At 37.7% G+C, this 11,290-nt stretch overlaps 1 long non-coding RNA gene across 1 annotated transcript; it reads right to left on the reverse strand.

Moving 5' to 3' along the window:
- Nucleotides 1-4,226: 4,226 nt before the first annotated feature.
- LOC135579861 (uncharacterized) lies at nt 4,227-9,118 on the reverse strand. The gene is made up of 4 exons (XR_010473683.1): nt 7,883-9,118; nt 7,555-7,669; nt 5,778-5,925; nt 4,227-4,440 (listed from the first exon to the last, which is right to left on the reverse strand). It is a non-coding gene; the product is annotated as an uncharacterized LOC135579861 (long non-coding RNA).
- Between the last annotated feature and the right edge of the window lie 2,172 nt (nt 9,119-11,290).

The raw sequence follows: 11,290 nt of genomic DNA on the forward strand, positions 1-11,290 counted from the left end.
TTACATATATCTTTTTGATGTGCTCATATGATAGGAGTGCAGATTGATAAAGGATAGAAGAAATGCTAAATATGCACCATGACAAACAGTGAAAAATTAAGTATTGTAACTAACATTAATTACACTCTAGTAAGATGAATAGGCTGCTCATCATTAATGAGAATGTACACCTTTGTCTAAGTTTCACATCTACCTGTGATAAATGTGCTAATGGCAATAAAATACATCATAGTAACATTTGAATTAACAGCACACTAATAGATTGACATACAAGTACGAATAAAGCATTTAATCATAAATATTGTACCACACCCAACAGCAATTTTTTTTGCATATATATCAAGCAAAATGGATAAACATTACAATCTTATTTTAGTTAATGCTGAGATAATCTAAGAATATTAGCTTGCACTATCCCAATACTTTTAATCCAGATTATTAGATACTTACATACTGTTTTTTTGGGAGACATTCAAGCAGTTTAATTAAACAGTAAGGGGGATTTCTGAATAGAAAGGGTGGGGCTTGATCTCAGTACAAACTACCCACTGACTCTTCCCCATTTGGCAGGGTTAGAATATTCAGGCAATCTTCAGGATGGGCTCACTCCAATGCTTATTAAATGATTGACTTTAATTTATGCTTAATGAAAATCAAAGCAAGCCCACTAGCCTACAATGCTTATCTGTATCTTCAGTAGCCTCTCTCCCCTGTGTTCCCGGTGCCTTTGCAATGAGAAAGCAAAAGGAAGAAGGGCAGAAGGAACCTACAGGCTCAGCAGTAGCGAGTAGAGCTCTGCTACAGATAAGATGAACAAACAGTATAAAGACCAGTTGTAATTCACAAAATAGCAAGTGAATTAGTTAAACAGGGAATTGCTTAAGCCTAGTAGATTCCTGAAGATCATTCAAATAGTGAAAGCCCATCGGTGTATTTTTAATGCAATTAAGCAGATGGCTTAAATACCTTAATTACTGCCAAGGCTCACCTAGGCTGCACAGTAGATGACACTGGACCTGTGCAGTGGCTGTTATAAAATGCTGTTACAAAATCCTAAGGGACAGTATACAAGCAATGTACACTACTGAAGCACAATCCATCCACCCACATGCACACCAAGAAGGCTCTGCAGAAGGCCAGCATGCCTGTGGACACAAGTGGAAAATGGTGCCTGCTGCCATCCCTGTGAACCACATGGTGCCAAGAGGACTCATGTTGGTGATCTACTGGGGGAGGCTGCAGCAGTGTCCCAGGCGGAAGGAAGTCCCCACACACAGGACAAGGCACGCACACGCAGGCAGAGCACTCCAGCTTTCCTCTTCTGCCTAAACTGACAGATCTCTCCAGGAAAGCTGAACATCTTGAAAAACAATGTACGGGTTTCAAACCGTCTGTATGTTTTATACTTTTCTACTACAGTACAAGCAAGCAAGCCAGCAATATTAGATAGTACAGCTGCACTGGTAGCCACCATAATCGCATTGAAAACATATTTTATTCTTTCTTTGTTAGACTAAATGGCACATTACCCTGGTGCTGTTTTCCCTTGCATTCCAGCTGGCAACTTATTGATTAGGGGAACACTTCTGAGCTTCTCCCTCCCATGCAATAACCTTTATAATTTCACATTTCTAAATGCTAAAAGAGCACTAATGCAAGCAGGAAGAGTTTCCTCTGCTATTTCACATACTTAAGGAGAAGATGCTATCGATTCATAAACTCTGCTCTGAAAGTGCTTTGCAAAGGCTGCAAGTATTTTCATTTTAGCAAGCAGGAAAATGGCACACAGATTGCCCAAGGTCACCCTGCAGATCAGTGAGAGAACCAGGATTAAATTCAGATCTTCTGGGTCCCCATGCAGAGGCTGTTTTGCTGAGCTATTTTTGGAAGGTCAGAATCCTCCAAATGAAGCATAACCATGATATACAATGCAGTATAAAAATAATTTATGACATTCAAAATACTTTTTCTCTAGTACCTCTAACAGCTATAAGCATGAAGTGAGTTCTTTGCATTAACAAAAGAACAGCTAAAAGAAGTAAAATTTTAAAATTTCAAGCTGAAGAAATTTATACCAATTTAACTCCTACGTCCTGGACTCTAATGATGTTAACAACCCGAGCCCTGTGTGCGGCAGCAGCTGAAATTTTGCTTGCACAAATTTTGAGTTGAACTCTGGGTCACGGAGTTTATCTTCTTTTACACTTCCAACAACAACTGCAGAAATGTATTTCTTATCAAAATTAATTAGCTTTTGCAGAAATCCATCTCCCTAATGAGAAAAAAAAGAAAAATACGTGTGAAGATTTACTGATCAGGTAATAAAATTTAAGCTTGTGGAAATATCAATATATGCCACAAAAATATCACCTTGATAAGTTGTGGGTCAGTACCAGCAATGGCAAAAAAAAAAAAAGTTCAAATTTGCTTTTCATGCATGTTTTTTTGAATGTTAGTTTGGATATTTCTTCTGACATTAAATCTGTTCTTCTTCCCAAAGCTTCCCTTTACTGAAGCTGATTGTCACCTGAAATTACAAGTCTTTCTTTACCAATAAATTGTCCTGCACTCTTTTTCCATATCTCCCTCATGCAACCACAGTATCCTGAGGTTTAACTAATAAGACCTAAAAATGTATTAGTACAGAGAAAATTAAATGAGTGACCTCTCATACACAGAAAACAAAATATAGTTCATATATTTTGTTATGTTTGTTAAAAAGAAAAAAGTAATAACGAATTCTAAAGGACAACCTGGGAGAATATTCAAGTTGTACTTCAGTAAGACTGTGAATATATAGCATATAACACTGAGTCCTAGCCTTTATTTTGTGTGAGCAACTCCCACTGACGTCAGTAAGTTCAGACTGACTGCAGGATACTATTTTCCCATGGCTCCTATTGCTATTTTTAAATGGATAATGCTGCTTTTCAAGCCTACAGCTCTGAATATCTTTAGTATTAGGCATGACCTTTTATGCAGTCATGTTCTCTGATCTCAACAAGTCTTCTGGGTAATCTAGCAATTTGTTAACAACAGCCTCATATACAAAAATAACACAAAGCTTTAATTCTATGTGCAAACTATGCAAATATTGTATATCTCAATAATGTGTTTTGCAATCATTGTTTTAAATGTCTGTGATCCTAGGGATATTCTAGTTGTTCCAGGATATGGGAAACAATTAATCTCTGGAGACAAACATTATTTAATTGGACTAATGACTGATTTACTAACATGAACTCCACTTGAAACGTGCAGCAATTTATTTCTTTTATTCACCAGGGACTGTTGTTTTTCTGAAACAGATCAGTAAGAAATCAAAGTAACAAAATATTTTAATTCATTAATTTGCAGAAATGTAACTTTAAAATGTTTAATCTAAATAAGATATTGACTCCAGTGGGTCAATCATTAATTTAATTTTAAGCAATAACTTGATTTGTCTTATTTTCTTCATTGATCAATAGATCAAACTGGGTCTTCCAAGTAGGGGCATGAATAATCCCTGGGATAGAACTGATTACAAAACTGTTAATGATTAATAACTCAGGATAAACTAAAACTCCATCCATGCAGTAGTCAAGATATGCAAGATATGATCTTTGCACACAGGGTTTCCTGACATGCTTTGTCTTCCCACATGGGACTTCTGCAGAGGAATGTGTGCAGCCCTGCACAGACACTGCCTTATATTGTACTGGGAGAGAGACAGCTGAAAAACTCATACCCCTTTGAGGCTTTCAGCAGTTTTATGGTCAGCTATGATAGTTATTTTACTTTTGCATTTCAGGATGTTGTTACTTTGTATGGCCATCAACAAATTTCCAGTCGCTCCTTTTATTGGAAGACTGGGATTATATTCTCAAAGATATAGATAGTGACATCTGGAGGGGTTGAAACCTAAACATGTGTTCCCCCACACCCCCGTCTCAAACAATTTTAAACCAGTAAGAACGGATACCATAAACCTTTGATTTTCCCTTGCACCAAGGGGGACAGAGGAATCTGCAAAGTGTATATCAGTATCTTATTCACCTCAGAACTGTCAACCATATTCTTGTAATTACTCTGTCCTTTACAGCACCACTATATTAAAGAGAGGCACAGCTGGTAAGCTTACTTCCTAAGTCAGAAAGTAATTTTGCAGTCTAATACTATGGGAAGCGTGTCATTTTCATGATGTGCATTTTAACTCATTTTATTTATAGTTTTCCATCATTTAACTTGGGCTAGGCAGTGCATAACTGGAGAAAAGAGCAGAGACTGGAGGCTGGAACACTGTAAGTCTGCTATACTATGACTACAGTATTGCTACTGGGGACTGTCACACCACTACTCACAATAACTCTTACTTTACCCACCTGAAGGCATCCAGTGCGTCATCCAGTCTTGTTCTCAGCCCAACCCGTTGGCAGAGGTTGTGCAGTTACACTGCTCCTGGTAATTAGAAAAGAAATACACATAAAGTTCTGGAAGTATTTCACTTTCCCATTCAGAGATGTGAAGTACAAAGAAAATTCTTTATCTTCTAGGAAATTTTGTTAAAGATTCCTCTATCATGAATGAAAGAATTCTTTTTCTCTCCACAATTGACAGTTATTGATATATAACTGTTACATATATTGATATATATTGATATATACATCTGTAAGGCTTTGAAACCTTATTCTTTATTCCATATCTCACCACAACTACTACAGAATGACTGAGGATTGGAACCTTACACAGAGTAGGTAGGATTCAATCTACCCATGCCATCCTATGAAGCAAGGCTTCAACTTTAAAATGTGCTGGTACTTAACTGGGTCTCAGAGCCTGCAAAGTTTGCAAAGGATGCAGTGTTGAAACTAAAGCACAAAATTCATCAGCATGATAAGTGTTGCCCTCATATAGCCTCAATAGCCATCTTTCTTACATGGAATGAAATTAATCCTTCACTTGAAGCAACTTTCTCCTGGTCACTATATTTTATTTCTTGGTGACAAATGGATGAGATGTGCTACAGAGGAATCCAGCACAAAGGAGATGAGAGAATGTACACAGGTATGCTGTCACCTCCCACTGTCTAACTCTTTGGCACTTCAGCACTGCTGTCACCAGCTGCTCACCAGAACTGTAAAAGTTAGTCTTAGTATTTCCCAAGCCTCAAGCAAAGCAAACAGGAGCTTTTTCCCCTTTTCACCTATGGGCATTATCTGGGAATCGCAGGCCTCTCAGGCACGGCAAGAACAGGGTACACTGTAGGGCAGGCGTGAGCTTCTCCTACAACCTCCCACCTAAAGCAGGAATTAGTGCAAGCAAGGATGAACACTGAATTTTCAGCTGGTGTTTGACTGATGTAGTCCAGTCCAAACAAGTCTGATAATGACATCTCTCTCAAAAGCTGTAACAGAATTGCATTAATAGTACATATTAGACTGAAATTTCTGAAGCTTCTTTGAAGAAAGATTTTCTGTGGCACCGATGTGGGGAATCAGGCTTCTTAACTTACATCTTGGAACCTTTATGTTTCCTAAAACCACACTGACATTTAAGAAGAGAATTCTTTGGCAATATTTAAATACATCATGATTTGGAGAAATAAGATGGCAAAGGGGCTTGCGATTAACTTGGGAACACTTTTGGAATTTGACAAGCCACTGTCATTTCTGTGATCTTTGATATTTTCTTGAAATATCACTAGAAAACCTATGCCTAGCAATAAAAACTCATTTAGTTGGACTGTTTAAATAAATAACATTTCTTAAAAATGCTTACATCACTTTTTCAATTACCTTCTCCGGGTATATCTTTGCAGTTTTCCAGCCTCAGTCCTCTGGACTTTTCACCCTGGAAACACAAGGCCCCATGGTGCTGCGTCACATTGGTTACAGGTTGAGTAGGTTCAGCTAAGTTCTCAACTCCATCAGGTTTACCTAAAAGCTGGCAAGGTTACAAAGCTTCTTGTAAGTAGTACAGATCCAGAACTTACAACTGGGGAAAAAATTCTTATCAGTCTATCTCAGAGCAAGAAACAGAGACACATTATTGTATATTAAAATACATAAGGCAGCATTTTCTGCAGTAAGAGTAGGGTCAGCTTTAGCAAGGTCATCTTCAGAATCTTGTTTCTGTTTCCTAACTTCTGCCTGACTAGCTACACCCACTGTGGTCGTGCTGCATGGCAAACAATGATTAGAAGCAAATGTATTTACAGCCCAATGAAACCAACATATTTGCAACCTAGTCCAGCTCAAGAAACCCCTTAACTTCAAATTCGATTGCACAGGTGCAAATGACAGCCTATTAAACACTTGATTTAAATTTCAAGGTTTTACAAATTAAAGAGGCTTATTATATATGCCATACTTCTAGCTCTGAAGGATACCGTTTCTATATGAAAGCTACAAGGTTTGTGAGTGGTCTATGCAGTTAAACAAAACCATAATTTTGGCATCTTAAAATTTAAGCGTTATCATTCTAGGAAAAATTGAGGCATACAAAGTGTCAGTCACAAATATGATGAATTTGTATATTTGCAAATGAACAGGTTAATGCAATAAGGCAAGTATGTGAAATCTGTAACATAGTGCTTTCTCTAATATTTTGCATCTCTTATTTCCATTAACACTCAATGAATACGCAATCTGAAAGCACAGAGAAGTACTGCGAGGATGACTGCCACCAGCATCAGTAATGCTAACAAATGTCTGGCATTTCAATCAAAAGGAATGCATGCACTGGACAGAATGAACTAATGGGAATTGATTCCCAACCAGATGCTGTGCCAAACCACTTGAATTTATGCCCAGTGGCAATTGTGCAATAGCTGGAAGTTTGGATGTGCATCCCTCATTGTGAGTTTGGTCATACTAAAGAGGGTGAATTAAATCAATGCAAAGCTGCTTTCAGTTGGATGTGAAGGCTAACAGAAACGTGTCCTAGCTGAAAGCAGAGGAGCAGACAGTGGCACTTGTTACTAAACACTAGCTGGCAAACATGACACAAAGAAATGACCTGAGGCAGCAGTCTCCATGTCAATAGGATGTGTATTGCTGATGAAGGAAAGCAAGAAGCTACCCTGTTTTCTATATTCCTCAACTTTCTTGGCAGCACATGTGAAACTGGAGGGGAGCAGAGGAGGTAGAGGGCAGCACGGCAGTGCAGAAAAGCCCTCTGCTTTAACTTTAAAGAGAGAAGATATTGCTGGGATCTTTGGACAAACACATAAAAAAGTAACAGGTACAGAATCTTCTGTAAATCAGCCCAAAGAAACGGGTTTTGACAGTGCAGCATTTCTTTTCAATTGCTTGCCAGGTGCTTTATTTAGGGTATAGAGCTGAGGCTCTCTCCCTGGCCTCATACCTCTGATACAGAGGCAGACTTGCCATTGTACCAGTTTCTTTCAGCCATGGAGAACGAGAACAGATTATCTTGTTTGGAAGTGCAGCCTTAAAAACTAAACATGGATCCACAGGTATTAAAAGAGCAGAAATTCCGCATAAAATGTGCCTGCTCCACACAGTGCCTAAACCCTGTAGCCAGTCCAGCTTTGAACTTAGATCTACTCACTTCTACAGCTGTTCTGAGCAGCCACCAGCTCCCAGATAGAGAACAGCTGAGGAACAGGTACAGAGGACGAAAGCATTGGTCCTGCAGCTCCTCTTCCAGGGGCATATAGCCTGAGCTATGAATGAATAAATCGCCATATACACATTAGTATAGATGTAAGTATTATATTTAGGTTTTTTTATATATATATATTTATGCTGGTCTATATATATGCTGCTGTGTATATTACCATCATACAAGACGTCAGCTCAGTTCCACTTTGTGTGGATGTTAATGGATATATGTATGTTCTGTTCTTCGTTATCACCTATGATGACTTGTCTCTTACCAAGTTTTTCTATGCACTGTCCTATTTTGTCAGTCTGTGCCTTAGTGTCTTTGTTTCTCTGATGAAGTTCTCTCTCTCAAACAGCAAGCTTAGACTTCGCTCTTCTACCTAAATTATTACAGAAGAGAATTAGTAATTAAGTTTTAACAAGATTTAAATTATATTGAAAACAGACAGTTAAAAGGAGACACTGCCTTGGGCTTTGTTGTAAATTTGTATAATTATTTTTAGTCCTCTGGAGGATGCATGATTATGTTTCTGTATTTATAAAAATACTGCCCTGGAGGCACCAAAATGAATTTTATAGTCCACTGATCTGCATATTAATGTTTGTCTTGTGGAGTCAAATGTATATTTTAGCAAATAAAGGACAATTATAAACATTTCAAAATAATTTTATAACACTCTTGATCTGGATTAACTAATTATCTTTTTTTTTAAATATATGCTGTAAAGACGTAGTAAGAAAATCAGCACTGCAGTGATAAACATACAGAAGAGAGAGGAAGCAGATGAACTAAGCAAAACGTATGGATTTTTAACAGGTTTTGATTATACCAGTTTTGGTAAGTGTTAGGACTCAGGTTCTGATTCAAAGCTCTTTGAAGACACTTGGACTGAATATTTTTAACAATACAATTCTGTACATTTTTCTTCCTACAAAAACACAATCACTGTGAAAGATCCTTTTCTTGATCAAGTGACCTCAGATACTTTTCGGAACGAGATTAAAAATCAGGGATTAAAGATATTACTTGCTACAGCCCAAAATCGTCATCAGAGGCTGGAACCGTAATGTCCAAAGTTTGTCTCACCAGTACAGCGATGGCTCTGGTTTAATGGTGGAAGACTGCAGATGTAAAGCCATCTTTCCTAAGCTGCTACATACAGGAAATAGTAGATAGGTCAACATTTGTTGTTCTCATTTATGAATCTACCCTGTAAATCCTAATAGATTAACTGTTATTTTTTTTTATCCCCTGTTTGCCTTGCATTTCATAATTTGTAAGAAACATTTTCAAAGCTACAAGTCCTGCTCCTACAGTGCTAAGAACAGGTATAGGATTTTGGAGCTTGTCTACATAATAGCAATATAACAATGAAATCGTACCGGTTCAGGATCCAGTCCTGCTATCTGTAAGTAGAGAAAATTCTTACCAGCAGTCAGTCAAAAGACAATGAACTCAATGGGAGATTTCTTTGTGCACAGATGGAAAAATTACAATCATAGTTCAGTAATCCATTTTGTTATCAAGATAAATCCATTGGCCTTGCAGTTTATCTCCCTATGGAACTAATGTATTGTCAGCTGAAAGAATGTGTTATTATCAGTGCAATAATTACATTGTTATAATCTTAAACAATTATTTGGATTAGAAACTTGTCATATTGTCCAAGTTCATGAAAGCTAAATGCAAATTTTGTGATTTTTCCACACACAAAGTGGAGATGAGATGCTTGTTGTGTGCCAAAAATTAAAAGAGAAAGTGCCATCTCAGTGTCTAATAGTGGCACATAAGATGAATTTTACAAAGAACGGTTGAGTGTCAGTCAACTGCTAGTTCAGGGTAACACTTGTTAGGCCATAAATGGGTTGATTGCATGTGCAGAATGACAATTTCCATGAAGTCTTATTCAAGGAGATATTAATGATCATTATTTAACTGTGACAAAATGGTGTCACAGATGGAATGTATACCTGACACAGTCCTCTGGTCCCTTGCAAGCATAACTCCTGATATGTGAACCTTTGCCCTATATACACATTAGCCAGAACATTTAAAGGAAAAGCAAGAATACTTTAAAAATAAAAATAAAATAAATGATGAGCATTTAAGACTGAGGAAAATGTTTCTGTGATCCTTCAAGGTCGATTGCCAATCATGTATACAATCTCAGGCACAAAATGAGGTGGTTGAAAAAGCAAGCACAGAAAATTCTCGTGTTTCTTTTTTTAAAATCAAGAAATCTTTGGTGAGTTATTGAGATCATTTGCACTTGGAATTTTGTACCCACAATCAACTGCAGGAAACAAACTACAGATGTGATTCTGTAAAACTTGCCCTTGCAAAGTGCTGAGCATCAGCTCTGAGAAGAAAGGCAGGCATAGGCTGAAAATACCCAGATCCTTGGAGTACCAAAGATGAAGAGAATAAATGACAGCACTGGCAATGGATCAGAGATGAGCCCACAATCACTGTTCTTCAGAGTAAGTCACAGCACATGGCACAATATTTATGCTAGCCTTGCAGTGGCTGTGGAAGGATAGGCTGTGAACCTACCCGATTCAGTATGAAATCTGCCAGGCAAAGCTCTTCAAAAATTTGAGCTAGAAGAGTGAGTTGTACCTTTGTATATATGAGGTTGGAATATTTTTGACTCCAAATCACGTGTCACAAAAACATATTTAATATCTTGTAGTCCCATGAGTTTGTAATACCTGACTACAGACAGAAGGGTGTACTTAATGTTGGTAGAATATACATAGAGTTTGTTTGCAGTGTAAGCCTTCTATAAATAAAGACCAAAGCTTGAGATCAAGAACTATTTATCTTCAAGGTTTTGCCAACGATGCAATGAGGTTTACATGTACAAAGTTATAAACTGTACTGCATTTACCAAAAAAATATTTTGAAGAGCTACCAGTAGAGATGTAGTTCATTATTTTAAAAACTTAAATTTAAAAAATTTCCCAGTTTTTCTGTTTTACCATGCTTTCCCTGGGGTTAAAAGTAAATTCAGAGCAAGTGTTTTTACACATACACAATTCCACTTGGTCAAGGAGAGTTTTGCAGCCAGATGTTCAGAATTGCTACCTGTTCCAATAATTTTCTTTTGAACTGATGTTAATAACTATGGATCAGTTATTATTTGGCCTGACTCTGTGTGTGTGTGGCAGGGGAGAGATGAACAGAGAGAGGATGAAAAGTGAAATGATGGCCAGAGGAGCCTTCCTTGTCTTCAATCAACCTGCAGGAAAAGTCAACCACAACTGCAGTGCTCTGGGCCAGCCCATTCTGACCCTCTCGGACACAGCACTCCCATCAAGGTCAAAGAGAAAGAGTACTGCCATTGCCACCAAAAGAATGGCATCTGAGAGGCTCTAAGGGTACTCTAGAATGAGGAGGAATCCAAGTCTTTGAATTTGTTGGCACAATATAATTCTGCTCTGTCCCTTGTTCTGGGTTGCTTGCATTGTGAACTGTTTAGTTGTAAGAGAAATGGATAAAACTGCTGCTAAGGTTGTCTTTGACCTACACAAAAACAGCACCACAAAGATGCACTGAAATCATATTACACACAACAGTGTCTGTGTATCTGTGTAGCCACATTGCCGATGTAATACTATAGAAAGCTGATTTATTACCAACATCTCATTCCAGGAATTTGCAGCCCCATTTCATATTT

This window comes from Columba livia, chromosome 7 (assembly GCF_036013475.1).
Source record: "Columba livia isolate bColLiv1 breed racing homer chromosome 7, bColLiv1.pat.W.v2, whole genome shotgun sequence".
Lineage (NCBI taxonomy): Eukaryota > Metazoa > Chordata > Aves > Columbiformes > Columbidae > Columba > Columba livia.